Below are 23,888 nucleotides of genomic sequence, written 5' to 3'. Positions count from 1 at the left end.
CCTCTGTGCAGTGCAGTGGGAGCAGCTCTGACCACAGCACGGTTTGCTTTTGGTTGGGCGAGAGGAAAACCAAGGTCAGTTTTGTTTGTGGCCTACTGAAAGATGCTCTGCCCCCAGCCATGTTCCTGCTGCGATAATTAAATCTGGCGTCCAACCATTTGCTGTCAGGGGAGATCTCGAAAGGTCTCCGTGCAAGGCCAGGAGACGGGCACTGGTAGAGATGAAGCCATCTGCACCCACCAGTATCCGGGCTCCCACGTGGGCGAATGAAGAAGGAAAAGCCACAGGGAGCCATGGGGCCATTCCTAGGAAAGGGCAGCAGGCAGAAGGAGACGCTGTTCAGAATAAGCATCTCTGTTCCAGGGGGAGCGCAGCCCCGTGCCCCCAACACTTGCTCTAACTTTCCCGAACACACAGCCGCACCTGCCTGCAGAGCTGGGATGCTGTATTCCCAGTGCCCTGGCGCTGCTCACGAGAACTCCCAGCTGCTGCCAAAAGGTATTTTTAGCTGCATTATTTATTTGAACACCTGCCTGAGACTTCAAGGCAGAGTATGGAGCCTGAGCGAAGGAGGGAGGGAGGAACGGCACCGGGCGCTGGACCGCTTCCACTGGAAGATTCGAGAGCAGAGACAAGGAACAACTTTGGGATATGGCAACGAAGGGGACGGCACGTCCAGGATCGTGGCAGCAGCCTAAACTCTGCACCAGCACAGAGATGCTCCATCTACCCTCACTGTGGAAGGTGCTGCATCATGCACCTGAGCATCACTCAAGATGCTCCAGCCCGACATGGTGTCTCCAGCAGAACATTCCTGTCTCTGAGCATCTCTGAAGATGGAGATACTCACATGTACCCCCAGGGTGCTTTGGGGCACAGTGTAATTCACAGGGCAATGTGCACATGGGAAGCAATACGGCACACCCTGCATGATGACTGCACGCCTTTCTTGCCATCCCATTTACTGATGTGAACAAAACCTCCCTCCCCTTCTGCTGCAATAATCCCCCCTTCTCTCTGAAATCAGCCAGGAATAGGGAGGGGTGGGGGGAAAAGCATCTAAAAATAAAGGCCAGGCCAGAGAATGTGCCTCTTGGTTGGGCTCCTGTGCTCACAGATCTGCTTATTTTGGCCTATCTCTCCCCAGCGATAAGGCAGCTAACAGCCCGTTATCAGCCAGTCAGTGAAAATGTGCTCCAGCCTGATTAGGGCTCAGTCTTTGCCAAGGTTATAAACAGCCGTTATCGTTCTCCCAAACAGAATAATCCGGACAGTATCAGCTCAGAAACATATGGGCCACACAGCGAAGATAGCCGCTGACGGACACTTCATTTTAATTGTAACGAGTGGTTAGCAGCAGCCTCCAGACAACAGACACAACTGCCCAATTGGCAGTGGGTTCGCCTCCTCTGCACCCCCCTCCCTCCTGCTCACTGCTGCGGTTCTCCTCTCCCCATTCTCCCTTCTCTCCCTGGATCTAACAGGCGATGGGGACCTGCAAGTCACCTGTGTACAGACAGGGGTGCACAGGGAGCCATCTGGCCCCGCAGTGCTTTGCAGACCCTTGGTGAGCATCACACCACTTCAGGAGCCCTGCTTGGTCCCCACTGCTGTGAGGCGCAAGGAACAGGCACGTGGCACCCTGCCACTCGTTCCCATGGGCAGTACCACCCAGTCCCATGGGACCAGCTGTGGCTCAGCCAGGAGAGCAGGGAAGAGTGAACTGCTTCCATCACCTGTGCTCCCCTCTTCCCAAGCCTATTGGGAGAGCTTGCTTGATCCAGGAGGAGAAACCATGCCATAAATTATTGCTGCTTAATTGTTTGTGGGTTCAGCAGGATGGAGTGGGGACCAAGGGGCACAAAGATGCCTCCTGTCTGGTCCAGATAGTGATGGCCACAGCACAGAGGAACAGCAAAGGTGCCCTAACAGAGTGCACAGCTCTGCAAACATGAGCTTTGTGAAGAGGCTCCCCTGCAGCACTCAGCATCCTGCAGTCCCTATCCCTGCTGCTCCCCACCTTGCTGCTGCCCCCCCCCCCCTTGATCCCAGCCCAAGTACTGTTTCAGCAGTGCAGGGTGCTGGAGGAGGGGCGGCAGGCCCTCATTTCACATTCTTCCAGTGTCCTTTCCATGTCATACTTCTTTTTTTCCCCCTTTTCCCCCTCCCTCTTCCCAAAAGGGGTGGTTTAGCTCAGAGAGTCTTAAACACATTTGCATTCTCAAGACAAGCTTAGGCATAAATTCATCTCGGTGCGAGGGATTTTTTTTTCTTTTTTTCCCCCTCCCTATCCTCCTTATTTTCTTCCCTTCTCCTGTCCTCTCCAAACCTGCAATGAATTCAGCAGGAACCCTTGCGATGCCGGTGCCACCGTGCTGTGCAGTGCAGGATTACAGGAGATGCGAGGGCTTTCCTTTCTCTCGGCTCGCCACGCTGTGTCTCTGCCTGCTGCTGCTATTAACAACACGCAGAATAAGGCTCTGAGCCCCATAAGCTGCAGAACCTCCCCAGCCAGCCCTGACCCCAGGATATCACTGAGCTCTCTCTCCTGCAGGAAGAGAGTGAGGAAACCCCCCAAAAATGGCGGTGAAGCTTTAATATGGGGAGACAAGTTAAAAACCTCAGGAAGACCCAGGACTGAGCTTCAAGTCACGGACACTTTCTCACATAATCTGTATTCCAATCTCGGTGCCAGCGGAGCTGTGATCAGAATATCCAAGGTCTCATAAAAGATTCAGGGCTTATTGACTTCCCGATGCTTGCTGCTGCTCCGTGCTGCTCCTCTCACTCCCTCTCAGCCTCCAAAGGACCCATGGCCCTTCCAAGTTGCCATCAAAGATAGCCATGCTGAAAAAAAGGCCCTTCCTCAATGTGGTGCAGAGCAGCTGTGCTCCCTAAGCAGGATTTATCCCCACTATGCTCCATGCTGGAGGACAAGCAGGGTGCTGGCAGGACTGCTGGCACCACCCGCTTCCCTGAGAGGACCTCTGTGCAAGCACCGAGATACTCCATGGTCAAGCTGTGCCTGTTTGTGCTGAGCATCACTGCTTCTCATTCATATTCTTCCTCCTCCTCAACACGCGCATGCAGATACTGCAATTACAGGGAGATTATTTCTCCCCAGCTAAAACCTAGCTAAATCTAATAGAAACACTAATTAAAGAGGCTAGCACGGGAACAGGATGGAAAGCAACCAGAGGATGGAGAGAGCGGTGATGGCCATGCTTTGCTGTGAAGGGGTCACAGTGGCTTGGCAAAGCCCCAGGGCCGCCCCATGAGAGACATGTGTCCCCACGGTAACACTGGTCACTGGGGTGGGCAGGTGGAGTTCTGTGCACAATTATTTAGAGTCCAGCATTAAGGCAAAATCATGCCAAAGCTGGAGGGCAGACCTTCCTACAGGAGGACAACAGGGCTTCCCACCGGCCTGCAGTCAGGACGAGCTCTCTGTAGGGTTCTGCTGTCTCCAGCAGCATTACAGCCTGTTTTGCTGCATAAGCAGCTCTGAGCAAATCTGCAGACCCGAGAATCCCATCCTTTCCCATTCATTATCTGTGCACTCCACTGCAGCCCCGAGGAGTGGATGGCAGAGCAGGGCACGCTGAGCCCTCCAGACGTGGCACCCAACAGCAGTGTGCAGCACAGAAGCCCAGATGGGTCTCTGGATGTGGTATAAGGGAATAATTCACACGCTGCAAATGCCCGTCCATGAGTAATGCAGAGGTGCCCACCTGCACCACATGCAAACAACCTCAACAGAACATCTATGCAGGCACCCTACTGTATTTCTGCACTATCTGAAAGCCTTCCGCATGCACCCAGATCCCTCACTCCTGGGAACTGCACGACACAGAAAGCGGACGCACGTAAAAATAACGCACACGTACATTTATGTACACACACCTGTCTGCCTGCATGCACTCCAACATGCACATCTCCTTCCACGTTGGTGCAAGGGGATGCACGCACAGCATCTACCTGCACACCCCACAGGCACACCCCGGCTCACACACCTATACAGATCCACGCCTGTGGAATATTTATACATACACAAGCACTCCGCACGCCCCACTCTGTGACAGCTCAGATTTTCAGTAATATCATAATATTATTTTTTAGATCAGTTAAGGTATAAAATGTGCACTCTCTCAGTCTTTAATATTAATAAGTCTTGTAACTAGCAGTTTCTCGTAGCTCCGAATTCTTGAGCACAACTAGAAAGGGCACTTATCCTGAAAAATCTAATAAATTTACAGTTTTATATACTTCCTTCAATTGTAAAAGTCTTGTTCAATAAACTTTAAAATGCCACTATAGAGCAATAACACAGACAGTATAAACCCAGCCCTGGGAAAGCTGTGCAACCAGAAATTGTTCCCCTTTCTGCTACAGCAATAAAGTTTTATATGTTTGAACTGACTGTAAAAAGGTTTGAATGTTGGCAACTGGGGAATAATCTGTCTTCTTTATAGTTATTATCATATTTCCCACAAGACCCTTTGGTCTGTGTCAATCCTTCTCGTATATGACACCTTTGTACTGTCAGCGAAAGCAAGAATACTTAACTTTTGGTGTGTGTGTGTGCATGTGACTAGAGGTCCTTCTATCTGTTTTTCCTCAGATTACAGCACCCGGGAATAAATTATCTGTGACACGCTGCATTGGAAGCAGTTTACCAAATCAAGCTGATTTGGAGAGCAGCCTTCCTTCCTTCTCGGGGACAAAGCGAAGCACGCCTTAACAAACAAGGGGATATTTCTCCTTTTTTCTTCCTTTCCTCCTGACTGGCTCCAGTGTAATTCAGGGAACAGGAAGATGTAAGGAGCTGTAATAAAAGAGGGATTTGCAGGCTGCTTCTCAGCGCAGCTGGGAAAAGCTCTTTAACTGACTGCCTGACTGCTGCCAGCCCTGCAGCATCCCTGGGGCTGGCAGCCACCCCATGTGGTGGCACCCACCTGAAGAATAGATTTGGGATGAAGAGGGCTCCTCTCGCCTCTCCGGTGATGACTGAAGCTGGAGACAGGACCAGTAGCAGCAATCCAACGTTCAGCTGTTGGGGACAGAGCACCCAAACGCCTCCCCCATTGAACGTCTGGGCGAATGTATGCTCAGCACTCACAGAATCTGACTCAAATCTTCAAGAAGCAGCAGGCAAATGCAAGGAAATGCCCTGAACTTGTTTGTTACACCAACTAACAGGCCCCAGTACAAGGTGCAGGTGAGAGGATCCCAGTGCTCAGCCTGCCCCCAGTGTGGGGATCCCACAGGTGGTGACAAGGCTCAGTCCAAGATTGAGATGTCAGAAGAAGTGATGTTAAAACATGTTTGGAAAATGAAAAATGAGGAGTCACCAGGACCAGATAATACCTGTCTGAGAGTTCTGCAGGGACTCCGAAATAAAATGATTGCATATTTTCATTAGCAGCTCAATCTCTCATTACACCAGAGGACACAAAGTGTCATACCCTATTTTTAAAAAATGGAGTGAGATGAGCCACGGATTCAGACTCGTGAGCCGCACTTCAGTACCAGCTCAGATGATAAATAGGCAGGATAAAGCATCGAGATGGACACGATACCGCGGAGATTAACTAGCAGTGCCTGTAAGAAAGAGGAAAACACGCCTCGCTAATCTATTACAATTGCCACGCACCCTACCACAGAAGACACCAAGCACAGCTGACGCTCCTTGGATTCCCCCAAAGTTTCACCAGCTACACAAAGACTAAAAGTTGGCTAAAGGGGTGGAAGAAGAAGAATAATCAGCTTTTTCAACCAGAACTTCAAGAGATGCATCCAAAGGCTGGCTGCTGTTTGGTACACTCATCAGAAGGAGCAGCAGGAAGCCGGAGGACAGCACGAGCAGCGTGGATTAGCTTGTTGCACCAAGGCTCCTCCAAGGCCATGCACCCGAAGCTCCGTGAGCCGGAGATAAGACGCTAGGTAAAAGTCAGCGAGGGTGAAATGCGCAAGGAAGTAATTTAATTACTCACACACGCTGGCCACGCCAAACTTGGTGAGGCCGCCCAGCTGAGCGTGAAGGCGAGGGGCGGGCAGTGCTGCAGGCCTGGTGCCCGGGTGGCCCTGCTGCTGCCTCCTGACCTCGTCCTGCAGAGGAGGAAGCGCCAACACAGGGGTGTCCTGGTGGCCCCCCAGTGCAAAAAGCCGCAGCACACATGGCTCAGGCAAAGGCAATAAAAACAAGCGGAGCTGCACAGAGACTTTGTAATGAGGAGAGCGAGGAGAGGAGAGACTGGAACGAGCACCAAGCGCTCATTAGGCTTCAAAATGCAATTTGATAGCTACGTGGACGACGGGAAAAGCCATTTACGCGAACCAGAAGAGGAGTTCAGAGATGCAGGCGGAGCCAGGAGCCAGACAGCACACAGCTTCTGCCTGCAGCTGGGCCCTCATCCTGTCTGCAGACACTAGAACTGAGAGCTAGAACCCAACCTGAGCACTGCGACCACAAGGTGACGGCTTTGGAGCCCGGTCCGACACCGGAAGCACTGAGCCAGGACCCATGGGTGCTGCTGGGTAAGGCAGGGCAGCTGGGGGGCCACCAAGCATTCATGCCATCCTTAGCAAAGCCCCAAGTCCACCCTACAGGACGCTGCAGCAGCCCATCATGTCTCATATAACACAAGTGGCTCTGCTAACAAGCACCCAGCTGTGACACCTGCACACTGATGGTCCCTGCACATCCAATGGTCCCATGGGTGTGAGCCCCACAGCAGAGCAGCGAGGGTTAAGGCTGGGCAGCAACGCATCCTTGCTCCGCATGTTGTGAGAGTCCATTACCTCCCGCCACATTACCTCATTCATTTCTTACATGCGGATGGTTTATTCTCCCATGAGCACCCTCGCCGGCAGACATGGCTAGTATAAAGTCCCCTCCCTCTCCTGTATTTCTCTATCCATCACATTTAACACTCTGACAGTAACAGTCTATAATGTTTCTATTCTACAAAACCGCTCTGTCAACTCCGGGCTTCCAGAGCAGCAACTGAGGAAAATAAATAACATCAACGCCAGGCCCGACAGTATCACAGCTTGCTTTCTGCTGGGGGTTTATTTTATTTTTTTATATATATATATTTTTTTTAGAGAAAGGGAAAGCAAGAAAAGAAAAAAAAAAAAAAAAAAACAGGGGGGGGGGGGGGGGGGGGAAGAGTAGGTGTGTGTGCATGCACAGTGCCAAGAAAGCATGGAGGGAAGGAGGGAATTTCCTCCCCACACAGCAGTCTGTGAGACAAAGAGGGCCCCGCTGCCCCCAGCCCCGTCCCCTCTGACCCCACGCTTTCATCGCTGGCTGCGGGGAGGGGACGTGCAGCACCAGCCCCCCCACAGCCTTTGTTTGGGGCGTGGGGCCTGGATGCTGCGCAGGCCTCACTGCAGCCTCCTGCTCCCAGAGCCACGGCCCCAAGCCCTCGCTCAGGAATTGCTAATCCACTTAAATAATCTGTGGCCTCACGTTATTTCCCATCTACTTTCACTCCTGTGAAATCCCCCTGAACCGAGATCTGTCCAGAAAGGAGCAGCATCGCTGTGGCCATGCTGGCCCTCGGGCTGAGCATCCTCAGCAAACCATAATTTTAGGGTTGTTTTGGTGGGGGTTTTTTTTGCCGCATTTTTGGTTTCCCCTAATAGCACTGAAGTCATTGGCTTAAAGCTTGTGAGCTGAGTAGCCTCTACCAGCAGAGACCCGTTCAGGTGGTGCTTTTCATTGGGAAAAAGACAACATACATGCACAAGGACTTTTCCCATCAATCAGACAGAGACAGAGCCCTTGACAGCCCTGCAGACCTGGGGCTCGGCTCAGCAGGCAGCTCAGAGAACAGAGAAGGGAGACTCTGCAAACGGCGGAGCAGGAGGAAATGTGTGGGATGGTGAGAAACAAAAGGGCTAGGAAACCCAGGGAACCGGTGGGGAGCATGCAATGTGGGCACCAATCTCCTGCTTATCCCTCTCCCCAATCCCTTTGGCTCACAGGGTGCCGAAATAAAGCTGACACCCATCTGAAACCTATCAGAGCCACTGCCAGCCCCAAAAGGGCCGTGCAAGCGACCGCATCAGCGTGCACCTCACATGTGTGCTTGAAACAATGCCTTCCTCCCCAAAAATAAAAGAAAGGAATAAAAGGGAAGAGCAGAAAACCATTCCCTCCTTTGTTTACATACCTGCCAAGGCCTGACACTGCCTGCTGTCAGTCATTTGTATGAGCTGACGGTCTTCCAGCCAAAAGCAAGAGAAGAGATAGCAAGGCTAGAAACAGAGGGCTGGACCCTGCTCCAGCAGCAAGCACCAGGCTGGGGGAGAATGGACCAAGCAACCTGCAAAGCTTCATGTTTGGAAAATACATGGAGTTAATGGGATTGGGGCAACCAGTTGGGGCCGGAAGGGGATACAGGATGAGGGCTCCTGAAGCAACTATTCTGCCATATCTCCTGGTTCTGCTCTGGGCTTTTATTCCTCTGAAAAAAGAAACTTCCCACTTGCAAAAGCAAGAATAGAGCTTCCCACAGAGGTCTGACAGCATAATATGCATGCAGACCTATGTGTACACATATATACCCATCTAGGCATACTTACAAGGGGAACACGCAAGAGAAATACAAAGAATTAACAACAAACACAAGCCACAAACCAAACTCCCAGCTTTGATATGAAAAAGCTCACAAATGCTTTTTTTTTTAATGTTGAACTCTATTATTTTCCATTCACAAACATCCCTCAATAGCTATATATGTACACAGATAAAATTTGTATTTAGCTAAACCCTGTCACTGACAAGCATGTTATTTGCTCCCTAAGCACAGTCATTACTGGGCTCTGAAAAGCCCCTCTGCCCAGTGCAGGAGGAGATCCCTGCCGATCCCACTGACCCCAGCGTGCAGCCAGGGAGCTGCCCTGCAGGAGGAATGCCTGCAAACAGCATGCAGGCTGAGATTCGCCAATGGAACCACCTCATGGTTATATAATTAATCCATTTCCTATTTGCTTTTGAGTCAGGATTTGCTGACAAACAATCCACAAAACTCTAAAATTAAAGCAGGGGATTTGGGAGTTGCGAGGAGGGCTCACCATCAGTGTTGTGTGCGCCAGTGAACATGAGGACCTCAAGTGGCACTAAGGGAAAAGCAGCTTAGGCCTTCCCATCCCTCTGCTGGCAGGCACACGGATAGTTCCTTAGGGTAAAAATAAATAAATAAATAAAAAAGGCAGCCAGACCCAGCCACTGAGCTTGGCATGCAGGTTTTTGTGACTGTTTTGACCCAGTTTCCAAACTCCAGGTGCATGTGGGGCAGGGAAAGGTTCAGTTTTCAGCTACAGGAAGCATGAACTTCAGGCTGGTCTCTGCAGAACAGGAGGAAGCTGAGGAAGCCCCAAAACCTGCAGTTTTAACCCAGCACCTTGCGATCCAACATAGGGCTCCCCAGGGACCCGGTCACTGCATGCACCAGAGGGCAGCAGTGACAAAGCCACCCAGCAAAGAGAGGCAAACAAGGTTAGGTTTGCAGGACGTTTCTCACCTGGCGCTCATTTCACATGGATAAAAAGAGGAAAGAAACATCATCAACCACTCAACTCCTCTCCTTTACAGAAAGTAGCAGTTACCTGAAAGATGCAACCATGCAACAACCTAAGCCAGAGCCTTGTTTGCTGCTGCTGTGAGGACATTCCCAAACACCATGGTGCCCCATCGGAGCAACCCCTGTGCTTGGGCACCCACATAACCTATAAAGTTCCAGTGCTACCACAAGGGAAAGCAAAACCCAGCAGCAATAGGATGCCACAAGGTGCAATCCAAACTCCTCATCCAGCACACAGACGGGACGCTCGTACCTGAAACTCAAGTGCAGACGATGGAGGACGAAGAGAACCACGGCCTGGTGATGGCCGGGGAGCAGGCAGAGCAGCGGCAGGCTGGCGAGCGGGCTGGGATGCATGTAATCAGAAGGGTTATCTAATGCTAGTTTCATTCTAATTGAGTCACTACCATATGTCACCCTGCAATAACAACGCAAGCAGCATGCAACTGAATACATATTTAATTCACATAATGGGTACAACAGTAGAAGTAATCAAGGCAGTTTGCCATAAGCCATAAAGAAATGTAGCTTGTTCCTATCGAGAAGCGTTCTGCGTGCGAGGAGAGCAGGCTCAGCGGGGCGAGCGGCCGCGCTGCACTGCTGCTGTGCTGCAAGGAAGGAGGAGAGCAAACCCCAACAAACGCGCCCCAGCACGGAGAGAAGGCCAGGAGCCCATTCGACACGAATGGAAATCAATGGGAGAATACTGTCGACGGATCGTTAGGCCCTTCAATATAATTAACAGTAATGGATTTATTGGCAGCAACTTAATGATTTGAATGTTAAATACCGGCCTGGAATTTCACCGCGCAGTCCAGCTGAGGCGATCGCTTTCTTTCCTGTTGCAAAAAAAGGGACTGAGAATTGGGGAATGTGCCCGAGGTTGGGGTGGTGAGGCCCCTGCGCTCTGCTCTGCCAACACTGAGCGTGGCACCAGCAGCCCCATGCGCTCACCGCCTTCATTTCCTCCCGCAACGAGAAGATGAATACGATCGAGGACCACTCATCAATATCTTTGGACAGATCAAGCGGAGTTTTCATTAAAGCCATATTAATGCTTTTGGATGCACAGCTGTGGACAGGTTGGGCTTCAGAAATAAAGGCCAGAGAGGAAAGGAAAGAGGAGAGGAACAGCAAGGGAGCAGCGTCCGCTCCCAGCCGGGAATTGATGGCAAGCTGGCCCTGTCCCTCATTAGGAGCCTCTCCCACCAACATGTTTTGATGTATATTTCATGAGGATAAACAAACATTCATTTCACTTTGGGAAGGTGCTTGCCGTAATGTATTGGCAGCCTCACCAGCAATGAGGGGACATTAATTTCCATTCTGGTGTTTAAACACTTTGTTGAGCCCCCATCACTCATTCCCAGCTCGGCATGGCGTGGTGCCGGGGACTGCGGGTTGGGGCACAGGGGGCACAGAGTGGGCAGCCCCACTCCTCATCCATACTAGAAAACAGCCTCCCTGCAAAACAGGCTCCAGAAGCATCTGTAGGTCCAAGGAACTGCAGGAGTGCCATCGAGCTGCAATAACTCCTTGCCACAGGCTGCTCAGGGTGCCAAATCTCCCCGTGGGTTCAAGGAGCACTGGGAAGAAACCCCACCAACACCTGCTGCATACAGACATCACACATGGTACTGCCATCTTAGTTCTCCTATGACTTTTCTTTCACAGAATCATAGACTGGCTTGGGTTGGAAGGGACCTCAAAGATTGTCCAGTTCCAATCTGTGCCACAGGCACAGTGGTTACCAAACCACTCAGTCAGGCACTAGATGAGGATGCCCAGGGCCCATCTAACCTGCCCTCAGCACCTCCAGCGATGGGGCATCCACTGCTTCCCGAGGCATGCAGCATTCTGAAGACAGGGGGTCCTCCATCCAGTAACAAAAGCCAGACATTGATTCCAAAACACCCTGAGACCAGAAACCACAGACCAGACTTGCTGATGAGCACCCATCGCACACATCTCCTTCCAAATCAAACACTATTTTGGGGTAACACCCACAGCTCCTGGCTTCAGTCGCTGGGTGGATTTTTCTAACCCATATCCTGCACTCCTGGTTGAACAAACCACGCCAAGCTGCAAGTGGGGAAGAGGGGAAAAATGGGTCCTGCTGCAGGAGAAGAGCATGCTGACTTGAGGAGAGAGGAGCTGGAAAGGCAACGTCACTGCTATTGCTCTCACGTGTGCACAGAAGGGGACGCTGCTCGATGACAGGCTCTTTTACAACTGATCTGTGGGTTAAATACATGGAAACTGTGAAACAGGAAAGTGAGGCCTTCATAAAAAAGTGACATCATTTATGTGCCTGCTGAGGGTTTTGTTTCTCACCGCCCCTCCCCCTGAAAACACTGACACATCCCAAAAGGAACCAGTGGAGCTCCAGCCCCCTGCTCCCACCAACCCCTCTGCTCAGACACTCTACACAAGAGGCAGAATTAAAAGAGGTTATGGTATCTGAGAGCACATCAGCAGCTCTCTGGAAACACCACAGAGACACTGGGGTTGCTTTATATTACAAAGCATGCACAAAGACATACAGAAGCATGCTCCTATCTGCCTCCACATAAATGCAGGCAGCACTATAAAAACATTCTTCCTTTCACTTTACTTTGTGTGATCTGCTTTGTGGGAATGTTGTAGAGGCAGCAGAACTGTCTCCCTGCTTGTCTACGTGCATGCTGGTTTTTGAGAGCAAAAAGCTCCTTAAAGAAGAAACACATTAAAGCCTAAAAAACAGCTTAAGACAGGAAAGCTGCTGGGATCAGAGCTACCAAGCAGCAAAACACCAAAGGACAGAAAGCTCCTTGCCCCCAGGCACCTTCTGCAGAAGGAGCCCTGTGACAGGGTTTCATCAGCACCATCACAAGTCTGGTGTTCCCCTCCAGAGGCTACAGGGGCCATGCCCCTCACAGCAACACCTCTCAAATCCCTGCTTGGCTTTTCTAAAGAGACTTCCCCAACAGGATTGCAATAGACACCATTAAGCTGATCCTTGGAGATTCCTTGGAGACACCAACAACAGACAACGTGGTGTTAGTTAGATGAAAAACAGATTGCTTGGTGGTATATGGTTAAAAAGCCAAACCATCAGCTCCACCTTCCCCTTTGTCCCCAGAACATCCCATCCACACATCACATCCATGCCCACGCCCCCATCTCTGCCTTAAAAAGAAGGCCAGAAGTCCCAGTACAGCCAACCCACGGACACCCGGCTGTCACCTTCACCCCACAGCCTCCAAGCCCTGTTGGGGCTCTCGGAAATGGCAGATCCATGGTCTGGAGCAGCATGAAAATCCCAGGGTGCTCTCCTGCCTCTGTCCCCCCTCCCACGTTCAATAATCCTGTTAAACTGAACCCTGGCTGGATTAATCTCTTTCCCCAGACAAATGGGCGATTATACAGGCGTCACATTGGGACTTTTAGGGTTTGTGTGCATTTCTACTGATCTTCTCTTGGCTTCTTTTGTAAATGGCTTTCACCGCTCCCGCGACAGCACGCACGATTCAATTCAGCCTCTTATTAACACTTCAGATACAAATACCCACTCCCCAGGGCTACCCAAACAAATACCAGCACAGCTTTGGGAATCCTCCCTTAGCTCACTACCACCATTCTGGTGGCTGTAAAATCCACAGCTACTTGTATGTGTCCTTATGGCTTCTGAAGTTTGCTGAGACAAGCACTGCAAATCTGGCCCCACTCTCCGCACTGAGCAGGGACACCCACAGTTCCATCAGTGCTCAGAGCCCACCCAGCCTCACCTTGATGTCTGCAGGGACGGCACCCATAGCTCTCTGGGCATCCGGTGCCACCGCCTCACTGCCCTCACTGGAAAAATCTCTTGCCCTGGAGAAGAAGCTAAGACCCACCAGAAAGAGCAAGAAGAGGCCTTGAAAATGGTGTTCAAGTTCCCGGCCTGGGCAGCAGATCACCACCACCGACACAAGCATGCATACACATGTATGTATTCATTTCTGTAAGCCCAGTGGAATTAGGCACTGTTTAAATCCTTCTTGTTCTTTGAAAAAAAACTGCATTTAAAGGTTCTTCACTCCCAACTCCAAATAACAGTCACATGAAAGCCAGCAAACACTGTTCCACTGGCCAGATGTTCTCCCTGCATGTCTTCAGCTATATTTATATACTTCAGTGACTACAATAAGTTAAAACTAATTTATACTCCGGCTTGCCCTGCCAACACAAGCTGAACAGGAGAGGCCAGCTGCACTGAGCATCACAGGACTGTCCTACTGAGCTCCTGTTCACTGCCTGTCCAAGCCCAGCCAGGTCACAGGGATGCAAAGGAGCACAGTGCCCCCTCGGTGCCAACAGGACCCTCTGCTGAAAAGGTGGAAACCAGAAGATCTCAGCTCTTCAGATCCCATGCACGTGAGAAAGGAGGTCCCGAGCCACCCCAAGAAACCCTTCACTTCTCCCCTGGGACAGCCTGGGACACCACATGGACCAAAAGGCCACAAAATCTGAGCCCCCCACCCTCCATCCCCTAATCAGGATGGAGATAACCCAGGCAAAATTCCCATTAACCAGCTAATGCATATAACAGTGTTTCCCAGGCATCGCTGTTAGTGGCTAAATAACAGTCTTTATCCCCCAATTTCCCTTCATCATTTGTCATCTTTCAAATCAACTCAGTATTTCCTGAATCCTCAAGTACTAACAGGCTAGGAAAAAAGCCAAGGAGGAAAGTGCTTAACCAGGAAAACTGGTTAACGTTTCCCACCCCTCTCCCTTCCTTGTCTCACCAAACTTCCCACGTGCCACCCCAGGCATGCAAGCACAACCCAGGCAGCCCAGGGGCACTGCATGGGGAGAGAAAATACTGTGAGTGGCTTGCAGCAGCATTTCACACCCAGGGCTCAGCTCCAGAGCAGGGTCAGCACCGCCATCTCCAAAGCCAGCTTTTTTTCTGTGCATTTTATTGGTTATTTTTCCCCCCTTTAATGCTTCCCCCCCTCCCTTTGCTTTCTAACACACCGCAAGGCCAACTGCGGGAGGGCAATTCTGGGGCAAGTGGAAAGCAGAGCAGAGCGGCTGTGGTGTGCAATGATGGGGAAGCTGCGAAGGGAATGCAAAAATGAAACAAAACACGAGGGAAAGGGGCTTTTAAAAAGACACAGGACTTGGGGAAAAAGCAACGGCAGCACAAGTGGAGGGGAAGGGGGGGAATTCCTCTGGAAATCATTAATACTCCTGGAACCTTCAGGACTAAACCTGAATACAGACACTTAAGCTCTCAGCTCTGCCATTAACGCCAGGGCCTAAATTATTGATCTTTTGCCTTTATCAGCATAACAGTCACGTCCCAGTATCAAGATCTAACTACACTGCGGTCCCCGTGCTGCAGCCACTGAAATAATTAGGAGAAATTCTCATTAAAGGAGAGTGAAAGGTTCAGAGACGGAGACAGAGGAAAGGGTCTGCGAGGGTGTTTAATGTCTTCCACGGGGTCGAGAGAGTGCTCTGATCAAATCCCTGCTCAGGGCCCGAGGATGACAGCTTATCAAAAGGAGAAGTGCAAGCACTGGGCTCGGTACAGGAGCACACACACAGTCAATGTGAGAGCATGCTGCAGCCATGCACTGACCGGGAGAGGAAGGAATAAGGGGGGTTGGGGCGGGGGGAAGGCATGAAAAATAAATAAAAAGGAAAATATATTAATAATGGAAAAGCCACTGTGGGCTGGTTTAGGGTGTGGTGAATTCGCTGTGGTGAGAGGAGAGCGTGGGCAAGGAAGAAAGGCATGGTGAGTGGGTCTGGAATGGGCCTGCAGAGCTGGGATGGGGCTGCAGTGAGAGAAGGGCTACAGCCCTGGGGACACAGCCCCAGCCTGTTCCCAAATACACAGCACCACTACTGAGCTCAGGGCACTGGAAGGAAACCAGGAAGCCAAAAGGGTCGTGGCAGAACCCAAGAGAGGAGGAACAGCCCGCCTCATGGCTCTGGCCAGGCCACAAAGCACTGCAGGAGAAAAAAGACCCGCTGGACCCCAAACCTTCAGAAACATTTCAGCAAGCAGAGGGAAAAATCACAGCCTGGTGGGCAGCAGGGAGAAGTCACAGGGGATTTCAGCAGGGCTGGGGGGGAGTGATGGCGAGATAAGGCAGAGGCTGGGGAGGGAGGGAGGAGGATAGGATGGATGTAAAAAGCAGGTCCCCTCCCCCTGCACACACAAAGTTTGCCTATATTTAATGTCAACGCGTTGTAATTTAAAAGAAAAATTCCATTTCACTCGGCTAATCAGAATGGTTAGAGAGACCATTACCACAAACACTGGGAACATCTGAAATTGATTATTTTTTTACTTCATTCGGTTAATGAAATCCTCTAGCAACCAGGAGCTGGAGCAGACGGCTCTGCAGAGCGGAGGGATGCCGGGACAGCGCTGACCTTTCTGCCCGGGGCTGCAGGAGTGGGGCCGGGCTCTCCTCCCACCATTTTGTGAGCCCAGAGATGCTTAGCATGGACAGCACATCCCGTAAGGAGCACCACATCATTAATGTCTTGGGCTGGTGCGGCAGGGAAGAGAAATGCAGGATGTCACCGCCTGATAGGGAGAAGACTCTGAGGTTATTTATTAGCGGACACTTACCACAAACTGCATTTTCTCCATTTGCATTCGATACGCTGCAGAAAGCTCAGTGCACGGAAAATGCAGTGGGATGGAAGGAGCAGCACCCTCAGTGCCCCTGCTCTCCCTCCCGCCCATCTCATCCCTTCCTCACTAGCCATAAGTGCCATCTCCACCATCCATCAGTGCCGTTTGGTCCATCTGTGACCAGGAACCAGCAAGGCTCCATCACCGCAACCAAGCTGCAGGGTCCCACCAAGGGACCAAGTACCATGCCCTACAGCAGCCACTATGCCACCAACGGCAGGATCTATCTTGCCACCCAGGATCAGAGCCTAAAGGATGTCTGGATGCTCAGTGTCATTGCTGGGTATCAAATCCCCAGCAGCCTCGCTGCAAGGGCATCCCTGCCTCAGGGCCAGCCCCTGGGGGCCACGCTCCCTTCCATCCCATGGCCGCAGCCTCTCCCCTACCTCTGAAAAGTGGCCGAGTGTAATTACGCAGAAAGCTCCTCTGGAGCTATATCAATAAGACAGACGTCTGTTGTATCATTCTCTCTCAGTAAGGCATTTCTTCTCCCCAATTGCTCATATAGAATCATAGCCTAATAGCATGCTATTAACATAATTGCCAACACAACTAGTGTTCCGTGTCTCACAGCCATTTGCTTATTTTGCCATAAAGAATATCAAAAAACAGCCCGAAAACCCGCAGCCGGGCAGCGTGGCAAAGGGGACGGGCCGCTCACCCCACTGCCAGCTCAGCTGCTGCTTCCAGGACCTGCCCAGAGAGGACTGGCACTGGCACCCAGGTCACAGCCCCAGCCACGGCGGCAGCGTGCTCAGACCAGACTCCAGAGCAGACATGTGCTAAGATCTAAACGGATTCTGCCAGGCGAAATGAAATTCCCATTATTTTTAATTAATCCTTAATTAAAATATATTACTCCGCAGATTCCGCAAATCTCTCTTAATATGCAAATGCGGCCCATTCAAGGATATTTACATATCATTAATTAAAACGGCACATTCTTTCAGACTAACAAGCTGGGAGCTGTGGCTGTTGCCATACTGGCAAGAAAGCCCAGCCTGGCACTGCCACACTCATCCGCCAGAAAGATGCTACATGTCATAGCGAAGGTGGGGAGGAGCAAGACAGAGCTGAGTGAAAGGGGACAGATCCTAGGGCTGCTCATGCTGGAAAGTGATGAGTTCGGGAGATCCTTGTCTGTCCCCCTTAGCCACGGGTGCAGAAGGTGCCAAAAGAGCTTCCCAGAGCCTGGCTGGGGCAATGGATGTGCAGCTGCAAGGCAGCATCCATCCAGGAGGAAGGAGGGTCTTAAGCTAAGTCTTGTGTGTGGTCAATACCCATCTACACACGGTGTCTGAGGACAAACAGTTCTCCATGGTGTCAGGGACACTTTGCTGTCCTACTGAGACCTCTCACCAAGGAGCACTCCCACTACCCATCTGCCCAGCTCTGGAGCACAGAGATCTCTCTGCTTACAAGCCACTCCCTCAGCAACATCCAGTTCCCAGTTTCAAATTCACTTTGGGCTGCTCTGCAATCAGCAAGACAAGCCAACCCATCAGAAAGGGCCAGAACCCTATCAGTCATCTCAGCCCTGCAGCCCTTGGCTAGGTGGAGGAGCAAGTGATGATGTGTTGAGTGGGAGGAAAGTTTGCCCTCCCCTGGCAGCCCATTCCACCATCACCAGCAGGATCCTGCTCTTCCTTCCCCAAGCCATAAGGAAAAGGGCAGCATTCATACAGCAGGACTTTAGGCTCGAAGGGCTCTAAGGAAATAGAGGGCAACCTTATCCCATGTCTTGGAGATCAGAGAGGGTGAAGGGAGCTGCTTCAACCTTCTCTCGGACCATGCATGATCACTGGAGGACAATCTCCTCGATCTCTCCCAACTTGCAAAGCAAAGGGAGATCTCCACACTAGCTCAGGCCGGAGAGACCAGAGCCCACCAAGAGCCTTATCAGAAGAGTACAGAAAGCACAAAGCCTCAACCGGAGCTACAAACCCGCAGAGAGGCTCCGCGGGTGATTTCTGACGTCAAGCTGAGACAGCTGGGATGCCGCCCCTGCTCTGCCAGATGGAGTTGCTGTAGGACATACAAGCCGTCGCCGTTTGGTTTGCTGATAGCTGACCAGCCAAGGAAATCTGGCCCGCGGACCATCTGGGCTGGCAGCAACCCATCAGCTCAACAGCAGCGGGCACAGCGCCGCAGCCCGAGTGCATCGCATGGGAGCCTGCTCCAAAGAGTGCTGAAGCCTTTGAGGTACAGCATACCTGCAGAGAAGCCTCTCCAGAGCAATAAAACCCATGTTTTCCAAGTAATTGAGCCTGGGCATGGGTCAAGCACAAGCCCATCACTCCCCCCAAGAGCATCCTGGTTTTGCATGCAGGATGACAGCTCCCCATTATCACCCGCAGCTTTCAAGTCTAACATGTGCTGGTGCCAACAAGAAAATTAAGCAGCTGAAGTCAACAAGCAGCTCTTCCATCCTTCACTGCTGGGGAAAAGAGGACAAAAGAGCAGCAAGTTCCTGGAAAAGGAAGGCGACCATCAACAACAGCCATGCCTTCACAGGAACATACCAGGACAGCTATTTCTCATCACAACCTGGATATACAGCTCCCACAAACCAGGAGGATTTCAGCCTGCAGGACTGATTTCCATGAGAATGACAGCCCCATTCCGATTGTCTCAATACTGTCACTATCTTCCTCCAGACAGAAAGAGCAGAAATTCAGCAAGCAGCTCCTCATGCTGGATTGACAGATACTCTCAACAACAATTAATAAGCCTCTGTCCTGCAGTGCTTTTCATCAGAGGACTTCAAATGTGCTTGAATGAACTTGTCTTCACTGTACCACAGAGCCACAGCAAACGCACATCAACCTCTGCAACACCAGGGAAACTGAGGCATGCTGCTGGGTGCCTTGGGCCTATCATGCAGGCAGCTTTGCACTTCTGCACTTAGCAACGCTGACTGCCATGACCCCGTGCTTCCTGAGACAGGTAGCTGGGAAGCGAAGCACCGCATCGCTGTGCTAATGAGGAGGATCTCACAATAATCCTCTCGTATTAACAGGAATCAGTACAGAGCCAGCAAATGTTATTGAGTGCAAACCCTGCTCCTGTGCTTGCTCCAAAGCAAAACAGCAGCCACGTGGCTGGGTAAGCCAACTCCAGTGAGCATCACCCAGCTCTATCCCTGCTTTGGGTGGAGACACTGGGGAAGGGTGTCCCCCCCTTACCCATTGCCCTTTTTCGCTCTTTCCACTTCTCTGGCCTCCTGGGCTGCATTCACCGTCAGTCAATGTGGCACTGAGAGCCCGAGCCACCTGGAGAACCCTGTGTCATGGAGTTGATTTCCACTCAGCAGATTCCAGCTCTCCCAACCAACACACAGCTCACACCAGCCTTTCATTTCCCTACTACTACACTACCTCCAGCAAACAGAGAATACAATATAAACTGCTTAAATCAGAACAACTGGTTGCATTTCAATGCTTCCCATGTAGGAAAAAGTGGCCGTATCTGCATGTAGCAGACAGATACTCACACTAAGTCCATTTTGGGCTACGCTCACCCCTTTCTGATGCACAGGGAGTCTTTCTTTCAGCAGGCTGAACCCTGGTCAAAGAGGTAAGGAGATACTTGCATTTTTTTCTCACCTGCCTTTTTTTTCTAGGGCATCGCAAGGAAAACACTGCTGTTTTATCACAGATTGTTCCTCTAGCAAGCATTCACATCACTTAACTCCTTCTTGAGACCTCTTTGCCATGCCAGGTGTCCCCATCCAGCAAGCTGCCACCGCACAGGGCATCCTGCCCCTGCAGCATCCCTGGCACCAAGTTCTTCCCAAGAAGCAAGCGTGGCCAGGCCAGAGAGGGAATCGGGCTGGGTCTGCACCCATATCCAGTCCATGTGCCAACCTGCACAGACTAAACCTGACATCTTCCCATGCTCACCCTGATGTGACAGGTGGTTCTGGAGGCCCTTCCCTTTGCCAGCCCCAGGAGCCACCAGGTTTAACCCAACTTCCCAGTAAAGCCTCCAAATTGCCCAATGTCCCCACCCAATGCTGACCCCAACCCGGCGTGTCAGGACAGCGCGTGGACAGCACACCACCAGGTGCCAAGTGCTTGATGAATTATGACAATTAATACTCCCCTGGCACCTCCTGCAACAGAGAGGTGTTTTAACCTTGGTGGTCTTGGACCACGGCCAGCCGAGGTGATTAAATCGCGGCTCCCTCCACTCTCCCTTTGCAGTTCCAATTGCACGTGAAATTGCTCCTCACCTCCTGTCACACCAAGCTGTGCCCTGGGTGGGTAAAAGCCATCACCAGTGTCCCCAAGGTGGGGGACAGGAGCCCGTGGGTTTTGAGCACATCCATCCCAATGGCTCGGGCAGGATACATGGAGATGGAGAGAGCCATGTCTCGCATCTCCCCCTCTTTGTCTTCCTCCTCCCACTCCAAGCCTGCCCAAGCAGCTGGAAGCAGAGCCGGGGTCTTCATCTCCTGCCAACTGCAGCCCTGAGAGCCAGGGTGGTGCAGCCAAACCCCCAGCATGGCCGCTCTGACCAACACAGAGGACAGCTAATGAAGTGCAGCTGGCTCAGCACAAGCAGAATGGAGCAGCTGGCTTTCTGCCGCCGCTGATCTCTAGGATTTAAAGTGGGAACGAGTCTCCTCCTGCCACGAGCTGTGGATCCAGACAGGGACAGAGAAGGGAAGAAGCCTGTGGACACGCTCTCTCTGCCCACTGAGGTCACATCTACAAAGCCAGCCAGGGACAAGGATGAAGCCTACTGCTGTGATGACGCTTGGCAAGGCCAGGAGGTCTCTGCACACATCAGGAGGGCACCCAAGGCCAAGGACGAAGTCATCCCAAGCCCAGCCTCAAGGAGAAATCCCAGCTGCACAGGAAACAGCTTAAACATAAAAGCAGCTGGAAAATGGGAAACCTGGAAGGCAGTGAACCCCCACAACACGCGGTGCCCCCCTTCTCCCTTCCCCACCTCCCCTCATGCCTTGTTCTCGCTCTCCTTTCCCAGGCCGGGTTTAATTTGACACCTTGAGCTTTGGTAACGAGGTGGGGAGAGAAGAGCCACAGCGGAATTCATTAGGCTGAGCACTGCAGGGCCCGCTCTCAGCGCGCTAATGACATCGGAGGATAGGGAAACGAGACAGCCGCCACGCCAGATGAAATAAACATGAGCACTGTCAGTGCTGACAGCAAAAGGGACAAAATAAGGCAGGTAGAGACCTTTCCCCATCCGCTCAATGCAAAGCGACAGCTTCCACAGCCCTCTTTCCACAGCTCCCCTTTGCCCTGCGCTTGAGAAAGCGAAAGGGTGGGGGAGATGGGGAAGGGAAAGAAAATGAGTGATTAAACCACCCCAGCAGGGTCCATGTGCCTCTTCCACTGGCTCATGGAGCTGGGAGCCACACTCGTACCACCTCCTCCCTGTGGGCTGGGCACGAGCCCAGGTTCTGCACAGGGGTAGCACTGCACAAGTGCCCCTAGCTTCCTTCCCTCCCAGTCTCAACTGGTGATGCTGAGGTTTGAGAAACTAGATCTGAAGGAAGACAAGAGCTGCTGTCCTTCCCGGCATGAACTCTGCTCCATCTTGGAATGACTGCGAGGTTCAATGCAGCTCTGCTCCATGCCTTCTCACCCACCACTTCCCAAATGCATCAGCCAGGGCAACACCTGCGACACAGGGGCCCTGATGCTCTGCAAAGCGAAGTGCATCTCAATCCAAAAGTGACTGCCACCAAAAGCCTGCTTTCCCGCAAAGCACTGACCTGTCCCACCACACCACCACGAGAGGAGACCTCCTGTCCACACCAGTACACAGCACAAGAGCTCATCTGCCGAATGCCAGGCAGACAGCTGGGGGTGATGGATACGCTCACCCCATCAGGAGCTTGAGCTCTCTCCTTGGCTTTGGGGTAATGTCTTCTGGCTGGATAAAGTTTCCAGATGGCTCCCTTTCAGAATCTTCACTCTGGTGCTTTTAATGCTCCCGGTTGCTGGCTGTGCTCCCAGGACGCAGCAGGACCCAGGAGGGGAAGAAGCCAAACCTCTGGAACACAGGAGCCCATAGCTCTGCTCCTGTCCTAGCTCCTGATTCAGACCCGGCCTCAACAAGTCACATATTCCTCAGTTTCCCCTCTTATGAAAACAGCAGAATCCCCATCTGGCCCTTTTTTCTTCCTCTTCTGAGCAAAGGATGGCACTCATTGTCAGATGCACTGCCAGATTTGCTGGATATCCACCACCCTGATTTTCCCCCCAGTGAAGAACCCCACACAACAATGGGAATATGGGACCCATCATATGGTTTAAATGACCCAAGGCTGTTTCCAGAAGTCCACTCAAAGGCCAGGAATACTTCCAGGCTCAGCCACTCACCCTTTCCTCCATCCTCAGCTTTTCTTCCCTTGCACCACTCCCCCAAGCATCCCTTGAAAGCGAATGGCAATTGAGTTTGTAAGTCCCTATTCATCAAGGAAATTAATTCCTTATGCATAATTCATTTCTTTTGTCAACTTTTTTTTTTCTTCCCCAAATGCTCCCAAATGCATCAGGAGTGGAAGCAGCAATAGGAGAATGGGAACACAGGAGGCTGAGGGGTGGGAAGGAACAGCTTTGCTGTAAGCTGGCGAGCTATGCCCTGAAGCAACCTGTCCCCCTGGCCTCCAGATCCTGGGAGTCACACAAGGGAGGCTGTGACAAAATATGAGCCACCCATACACAGCGAGTTTGCTGGTGGGATGGAGAAGTCCCACGGGCTGAAAGTTTGTGCAGTATCTGTGCTGTTGAGGCAGCTGTTTGAGCTGAAGATGATTCTGCAGCAGCCACCCTCCGGGTCTGGAGAGCTCTCCAACCTTCACCATCTTGTCCGTCAGGAGGCATCTGACTGTCTGGGTTATTTATGGAGAAGAACTCTGGAGCTGTGTCAGAGCCCTGGAGATCACAGAAGCTTTGCAGACAGGTTTACCTCGTTGCAAGCATGAGTTGGGAAGGAGGCCTGCTGGTAACACTCCTTGGAAGAAAACCTGACTGCACCAGGACAAGCTGGCTAGAGCAGCAATGCCTGCAATGAGACAGGGCACTGAACCCTCGGTTCCTCAGCATAGGGATGGCCCCACGCCACCAGCAGCTCCCAGTCCAGACTGGAAAAGCTGGAGCCACACACGACACCATAGTGCCAGCAGAATGCCACCATTCCCAGCAGGGCTGGGTAGGGCAGCAGCTTGGGTTACAGGGCTCAGTTACTGCTGACCTATCCACAGTTACACTCACATCTCCCTCCTGCAGCCAGCAAACCAGCTTTAGACCCATGACCAAAAAAGACTGCAGCGCACAGGCCTGTGCTGCTAATCCCCCAACTTGATGTGAAGCTCGCACGCAGCACTCAAACCCACGTACACAGTCTTCCCAACCCGTAAGCTGGGAAACCCCATATAAATAAAGCTTAATTACTGCTGCTCCGACACAGCACACCCAGGCACAACACACGGAGCCAAACAAATAAAGCCTTGGGATTCCCCAACTCCCCCGCTCCTTCACTGAGCAGACCCTCCAGCTGATGCTCAACCAAAGCCAACACAACCACCCCCTTACCTGCAAAGCAGACCCCTTCCACAACCACATTTCTCCATCTGC

The 23,888-nt window shown here is 51.7% G+C and overlaps 1 protein-coding gene across 3 annotated transcripts in view; it reads right to left on the bottom strand.

The window, feature by feature from the left end:
- PBX1 (PBX homeobox 1) overlaps positions 1-23,888 on the bottom strand; it is a 107,101-nt gene that overhangs the window by 41,564 nt on the left and 41,649 nt on the right. The window lies entirely within an intron of this gene.

The sequence above is a fragment of the Lagopus leucura genome, unplaced genomic scaffold (genome assembly GCF_019238085.1).
Source record: "Lagopus leucura isolate 7727_CA_CO unplaced genomic scaffold, USGS_WTPT01 Super-Scaffold_100009, whole genome shotgun sequence".
NCBI classification, from domain to species: domain Eukaryota; kingdom Metazoa; phylum Chordata; class Aves; order Galliformes; family Phasianidae; genus Lagopus; species Lagopus leucura.
Note: the sequence above shows the minus strand (reverse complement) of the source record. Positions and strands in the feature narration are given on the sequence as shown.